General features: G+C 42.9%; 1 long non-coding RNA gene across 2 annotated transcripts; it reads left to right on the forward strand.

Moving 5' to 3' along the window:
* The first annotated feature begins 692 nt into the window (after nucleotides 1-692).
* Nucleotides 693-7,049, forward strand: LOC118169893. Of its 2 annotated transcripts, none has more exons than XR_004752349.1 (3): nucleotides 693-1,309; nucleotides 1,441-1,561; nucleotides 5,470-7,049. It is a non-coding gene; the product is annotated as an uncharacterized LOC118169893 (long non-coding RNA). The 2 variants fall into 2 exon arrangements; XR_004752348.1 differs by lacking the exons at nucleotides 693-1,309; nucleotides 1,441-1,561 and adding an exon at nucleotides 1,964-2,205 and having other exon boundaries at nucleotides 5,470-5,553; nucleotides 5,887-7,049.
* The last annotated feature ends 571 nt before the right edge of the window (nucleotides 7,050-7,620 follow it).

Raw genomic sequence — 7,620 nt, forward strand, 5'->3', positions numbered from 1 at the left:
CAGGGTGAGGTGGAGATACCAGAGCATTGGCTGGTGTGCACAATGGCTGATATCTCCTCTGTGGAGCTACATGGAAACTTCAGTGCCTGGCTGCACTTGCCAGTGATAGTATTGCCTCCTGACTGCCTGCTGGGATGCACAGCCTTCCCTTCTTATCTGTCAGTGCCCAGGAGAAACCCAGGTGACAGGGAACACCAGTGCTTTTCAGCAACACCCACCCCCCCCAGCTGCTCAGGGAGCCAGGACTGAGAGGCTCAGCACTGAGCACAGGTGTGGGTATGGCCTGGGAGAGCACCCACCTACCACATCGGGGCATCACTGCCCCTTTCCCAATCAGATTTGGTCTGGATCAGGTCAACCCAAGCTGCACCTCTAATGCTGTAGATGCTCTCAATACACCTGCCAGCTCTTGCTAGTAGACAACTGCCACCAGACTTTGAGCAGAGTACAATGAATAACCATCAGAGCAGCTGAGCTTTAGGCACTGGTGCATACACAGAATAAATTAGTTCCTAATTCAGCTAAGCAGGATCTTAAAACCTTCAGCATGCTTAATGTCACTGGATCTGTCAGGCTCTTCCTCAGGCTGCAAGACCCTGCCACCATGCTACCAAGCTGTGAGGTCGGAGGGCAGAAAGCAAAATGGCTTTTCAGTCAGCAGTTTCTTGACAAGGAGGAGGCAACAGGACCCATGAACACTGATGGCAATATTTTCTCACGTCTCCTCAGTCTTGTCTTCTTGTCTTCTCTAAAATATGTTGAGATTGTTGAATTTTAGATGTAGATGTTTTGACTGCCAAGTCAGTTTACATTATGAATAATAACTCATCGACATTTCTCCAGAAAAAAAAAAAAAATTCCAAAAAAATGATTTACATATTTTGCAATACCACAGGAATGTGGTGGTTTATTATGTCAGGTTTGTCAATATAGGATTATTCCTGTACTTGTCAGATCCCAGGTTCCTGCACTCTGCTCATGGCAAACTTGCTACAAGAAGAAATTTAACCACTGTTTAAAACTGAGCTAGTTGTGTGGAAATGCTCATTTTACAGTTCTTGAGTATGTACTTTTGTTTTAGTCCTAGCTAGTACTTCTTCCCCTTCAGGAATGATTTCAAAAGTAGTAAAAGCTTTAGCAGCCCTGAAAACAGAAATGAAAAATCATGTGGTGACCAATCTCAGTTCCCTGTGTGCTCTGAGGACTTGATCAAAAACCCACCCAAGCAAGGCATCAGCCCTGTGCAGGGGGAAGGTGCGGCTGCTCAAAGTGGAGCCAGGGCACCAAATCTTTGCTCCCAGCACTTCAGGTAATTAGTGAAGTATTGAGACTCTTTGGCAAACTGTGGCCTGTGAGATTAGTGGCTTATCCTGAGGCTATCTGTGACAGTTTTTTTTTTTTTTTTTTTTTTTTGTCTTTTCCTTTTTAATGCTTTTAAAGGAGGGAAAGCCTGAGAGCCTAACCTCTAATTCACAGGGGTGCTTTTGAAACGACCACTTTGCCTTGGCCACCCCAAAAGAAACAAAGAGCAGGAGCTGCCAAGCTAACAGGATTGTAACAGGTGTTTGACTTGTTCATAAAGTTGAAGCTATTTCAATTCTTAATACAAACATGGTTTAAATGAAGCCCTCCATTCCTTTATTTCTACAGTAGGAATTAGTTCTGATTATAAGAAATAAGCAATGTATAAGTAGCAGTATAATTGATAGCAGAATAATTAAAACAGGGACTGGTGGTTCTAAGTTGCTTTCTATTAAATTAATGAGGAAAATTCAGGTGAATTCATTGGAAATTAAGTCTTTACGAGATATACTCTGCATGTTTTATCTGTTTTTGTTGTTGTTTTGTTTGCTCGTTTTTAAAATAAAAACAACCACACTTACTTCTCAGTCAAATACACACATGTAACATACATGGAACTTGTCAGTTTTTGTTTTTGTTTTGTTTTGTTTTCTCCCAATTGCAAATGCTTTCATCAGAAAATACCATTGTGTTAGCACAGAAACTGACATCCACTCTGAAAAAAATTTGAGCAGTTTGTCAAGCCCAGAGGTTCTTTGTCCAATGAGAGGGTTTGGGAAGTACCCACCTGAGACAGTCAGTAGCGCATGGTCAAAATGCTGGAGACACAGCACACCTCCAGAGCTTGCTCTCCATGGCTGAAACCCGAGTGAAAGCCGTATACACAACCACACCCCGACTGAGGTAAGATTTCAAATCCTAAGGCTGGAGAATCATTTCTTCTTTCTTGATATGCAAATTTTTACTCACAAGAGAACATATCCAGAAGGAGAAATTGAGAAAGCTGCATGCACTAGTTTCAGACAGAGCACTTTGGGATGTGGCAGATTTCGGTTCAACCCCCCTGTGTGAACTAAAGAGGGTACAGGGATTTGAACCTTGGTTATCTGTACCCTACAGCAGTGTCTTGTTTACTCCAGTATGCAACATACTCCCCAAATCAGCTCACATTCAGCTTCAGGAATTCGTCTCCCTGTGGATCCTCTATGGATTTGGTTAACGTGAGGTTCATTTTTCCAGTTGGATCCCAAGCTGCTGGTAGCTCCCAGGCTGTCGGTCTGTAAGTCTTCTTCCAGAACCAGTACCAGTGTCTTTCCTATTTTTACAGCCTGCCCAAAGCAGAGAGAAAAATGGACAGTTTGTGGAATTCAGACTTCACCAGGCTTTGACTTGTCCTTTTGTGACTGCGTAGCCATACCCAACTGCAAAACCAAATTCCTCTGAGATCTAAATGAGACAGCAAATCAGCAATACACAATCAATTAAACAAAATGAGTTAATAACACGGGAAAATGGAAAGAAAGGCAAGGCAGGTATGCTCAGACATCTGCTTCAGTCTTATTCTGAGGCTTGGGTTAGAATAAGCGGCAGCTTCCTATTGTTTTGCCAGCTATCTGAAGGATGGCTGAGGGAAGCATTTCTGCACCACCACGTACAGAGTAGTCTGTACTGAAATACTTCTGATTTTGGCATTACCAATAGCACTTGTACAATGTCAGGACATAGAAGCCAATATTTCCAGAGATGTTTCTTAAGGCTCGATCAGTTATCGACATGCAAACTAAGGCCAGAACAATCTGTTGGCTGAATAACATTATACTTTAAATACATTTTTCAAGTCATGTGACTTTTATTTTTATTATTATTATTTTGAGAATATAATTGAAGTTTTGCTTGGTTCAAATAAAATATTTTAGCTGACCTAAAAAGAAATGCTAAATTTTATTTTTAGGACTTAAGCCCTTTTATTGTAAACTCTTGTTCCAAATGTTGTTTTGAGAAGCAACAAAAATGATAACATACTTTTTCTTTTCCTTGATATCTGTCTTCTAGCTGAAGAAATCACAAGTTCTGTTAAATTCTAGGAATAATTTCTGTCTTGACATAAACCATAATTTTGATGAACAATGCATCTTTCACCAAAATATCTGAATGGTACCTGGTTTACAGAAAAAAGATGAGTGCTTTTTGTCTGCAAAGCTGCTACTTATTGATTTAATCAAAAAGGCCACCTGAAAAACAAGAAGTCTGGACACTATTCAAGACAAAAGCCTTGCAAGCCAGCTATAGTATTATGATAGGTACACAGTTCTCTTGTTACTAAATGCAGAATAATGGAGCATCAGATAAAAATGTTCCAGGGGGGACAAAGAGAGATTGTTGAATAACAGATTTATGATTCAGAAAACATTCCATGGTGTCAACCAAAAACATCAACAAAAAAGAAAGGAACATATAAAGATAAGGAAGTTCAACCAAATATAGCACTGAGCACGCAGTTGAATGCTGATTGGAAAAAACACACCAGTACAATCACTTGGAAAGTTGACATGAATTTGGCTTTGTGGTGCTGGGTTGCACAGGGGATGCCCAGCAGGAGCTTTGGTGGCATTCACACATGGCTGGTGGCAGATGCTGGCACATGAGTGGCTCTGGGAGACAGCAGATGGCCCTGGTGGGGTGGAATGTGGAGCCCCCAGCCAGGATGCTCAGAGCAGCAACCTCCATGCCAGGCAGAAGGGTCAATGCCACTCTGGGGTGCAGGACCTTAGAGAAAGGGGCAAAGACTAGGTTTGCCAGGTGCACAGCTGGAGCTCCCTCTCATCCAGACATTACAAGGACAGTAGAAAGGGCACAGCCCAGTGTGGCATCCAGGCATGGATTTGCTCATCCTTAGTGGCCAACACGCTGCTGTGCTCAGCCTGCAAGCCATGCACCAAGCGTGGGATTCCCCTTGGTGCTAACCTGAGCTCCAAACCTCCCTCTGAAAAGACCATCCTTCTCCATCAAATCCACAGGGGGCCTCAGGTGATCATGCTCCTAATTGTAGCACTTCAGTTAGTTTGGTTGGGATGGCTCTGGAAAAAAAAAAAAAAAAAAAAAAAAACATTAAATTAATAAGGTCTATTTGTCTGATAACTCCCCATCTCTATTAGGTCTCCTGTTTCTGTGCGTAGTCCGTTTCACCTACAAGCTCTTTATAGCAGCATCTGTCTTTCATTACATGATTGTATGGTATCTGGGACTGCAGAACAGTTAGGCAAAAAAATGGGAATGAGAAATGTAGTTAATTTATTTAACTTAAATATAACTTCATCCTGCTGAATGATACCAGGAGGTATGACCTCCAAATAAATAGCCTGCTATTCAATTTTAATTCATGCCTGGTGTACTGTGGTAGTTCCTCTTTGAAGCAAAAGCGTATAATTGTCATATGAAAATCCCAATGACCTGAAAAAAGGAATTTGCAAATTTCTGTGTTCCTGTGTTGTACGGTCTGCCCCAAAGTCTCGCAGGAACCTTTCCTTTCAGCTGGGACAACATTTCACGTTTTTCTGTGTGAATTGTTGCAAAAAGAAAGGTGTGTTCTCACTCTCAGGCTGTGAAGCTGGCACACATTTTCTCTGAAAAAACATCAGGTCTATCTGAATACAAGCTACTTTAAAATTGCCTTGCTAGTTTGTTAAGCTCCATAGGAAAATGAACAATGGATTTGTTACTAAAAGTGCTGTAAATTATATTTTATTTTGCTTATCACCTAGAGAGCAATTAAAAAGACATTTAAATGGGAAATAAATTATGTGGAAAACAAATTAAATTTTCATGAAACAAGAAAGTTCAATAATATAATTGTACTTAAAGTTCATGGTAGAGAGCTCTGCTTTGTTTCTTTATGGGACTTCTGAGGTAAATTTTCCCCAAAACTCTAATGAAGTGTATATATATACACTTTCCCATTAAAAAAATCCATTTAATGATCTGTCAGATATGGCTACACTTGTGCCTGGATGCTCTGCTTATATAAATGTCTTTCTGGTGCTGTTGCTAAAAAAACTGAACACAGCTGCAGTCAAGATCAACTCTGAAGGTAGCTGTGTAAATTAAACCAGAGATTGTTCCTTCTCTTTTGGGTAGGAGTTATATTTCTCATTATCCTTGGTTTTTCAGTCCTCTGATCAGCTACACAAAAACAGTGGTGGTTATTCACAGCAGGACCATCAGGTCCCTCCCACACACAACAGGCTGAGGCAGGTAATACCACATTCTGCACAAAATGTAGATAGTATTATCACTAATAAGCACATTTGTCTCACTTAGCTGTTTAACTAACAGAAGAAAAGTATGACTTGAGGAAAAAAAATACACAGAGAAGTTGAGATTACAGTCTCCTTCACCTGGAGGTTAGCTTGGAAATGGGCTCTAAGCAAATCCTTCCACACTAGATAATTAGGAGGTTTTGCAGTTAATCAGAAACTTGTGGTCCATCTACCCAAGACATGCCTGCAGGGGAGGTGGAGTAGATGGAGGGTTTCCACTTGGGCCAGTCAAGTCCCCTCCTTTTCCTCATCTGTTGATCTGTTGCAGTGGCTCTGACAGCTCTGACAGTCATGAAGAGCTGTGGCTGAAAGGCTCTCATCAGGAGAATATGAAGCTGTGTCACAGACAGTAGCTCTCATGCAAAATGTGTCCAAAGACAGAGAGCTGGGGAGAAATGTTGGTGAGTGGACGAAAGCAGGAGAGCTGAGATGGTGAACTGGAGGGGCTAAGATGGCCCCTGGTGGGGGACCAAATGGACTCCATGGGCTGCACCAAAACATGGAGCCTTCTGGAAGAACTCTGGTTTGCTCCCGAGCAGGCAGCGAGAGCAAAGGATGCTACTAGCTCCCCTAGTAACCCTGCAGAGGATGGAGAGGGTGCTCACCCTGCACACTGGATGGAGAGAGCAAAACACCACAAGCAAAGGGACATCAATCAGGAAAGGCTGAGGATCCCAAAGTTTTAGTCCTCCCAGAAAAGCTGAATATGCTGTGGGGGACACTGACCAAGTCCAGCACTTGGGAAATGCTGCAGAAAGTGAATTTTCTGATAAAGGTTTGCAAGCACTTAATGGCATCCACAGAACATGTATATTGTGGGGGAAAGGACAGCGATGCCACCACTGCTCAGACCAATGGATTACATTGCAGCAGCAGATGCCTGGGTTATCAGTGCAAAAACAATTGAAATATTTCCTCCTTTTAAATTGAATGTTGGTCCATGATAATGTCACCCCTGTGACAGTGACACTGAAGGAAAAGCCACAGTCAGTAGGGCATAAACAAGTGAAACTCAGGACACGCACAGTGTTGCTCTTTATCCTCACTGGGGCATTATGTGAACTCAGCATTACTGAAGCAACAACAGTAAGTAGGGGAGAAGGAAGCAGCAGCTGTTGTATTTGGAATACATCTGTCTCCTGCTCTTTTTAGGAGTTTGCATTCATCTGGTAGATCTGGGGACAAAAGAGAAGAAGAAGCGTTTAAAGTGCCAGAGCTCAAGGGCTGTAGTAAAACAACATGTACCCCTCACACAGGGGCTGAGAGAGAAGCTGGGCTGCCTCCGTGTCCATGGCAGAGGAGCCAGGACTGGCCACCCATGGAATAAAAACAGGTCTTCTCACTGCATAGACCCCACAGGATAAAGAAAGTTAAAAAGCAAATGTTTTGCACCAATGAAAATAGGAGCCTTTTCTGCAGAGGTGGCTGGTGTTAAATGCACCTCGAGTACTGTGTTCAGTTTTGGGCCCCTCGCTACAAGAAGGACATGGAGGTGCTTGAGCGAGTCCAGAGAAGGGCTACGAAGCTGGTGAGGGGCCTGGAGAACAAGTCTTACGAGGAGCGACTGAGGGAGCTGGGCTTGTTCAGCCTGGAGAAAAGGAGGCTCAGGGGTGACCTTATCGCTCTCTACAGGTACCTCTAGGGAGGCTGTAGCGAGGTGGGGGTTGGTCTGTTCTCCCACATGCCTGGTGACAGGACGAGGGGGAATGGGCTTAAGTTGCGCCAGGGGAGTTTTAGGTTGGATGTTAGGAAGAAATTCTTTACCGAAAGGGTTGTTAGACATTAGAACGGGCTGCCCAGGGAAGTGGTGGAGTCACCATCCCTGGAGGTCTTTAAAAAACGTTTAGATGTAGAGCTTAGGGATATGGTTTAGTGGGGACTGTTAGTGTTAGATCAGAGGTTGGACTTGATGATCTTGAGGTCTCTTCCAACCTAGAAATTCTGTGATTTTGTGATTCTGTGATATCCTAGTGCTTGATGCATCAGCAGGGCCCTGGCAGGG

The sequence above is a fragment of the Oxyura jamaicensis genome, chromosome 1 (genome assembly GCF_011077185.1).
Source record: "Oxyura jamaicensis isolate SHBP4307 breed ruddy duck chromosome 1, BPBGC_Ojam_1.0, whole genome shotgun sequence".
Classification (NCBI taxonomy): domain Eukaryota; kingdom Metazoa; phylum Chordata; class Aves; order Anseriformes; family Anatidae; genus Oxyura; species Oxyura jamaicensis.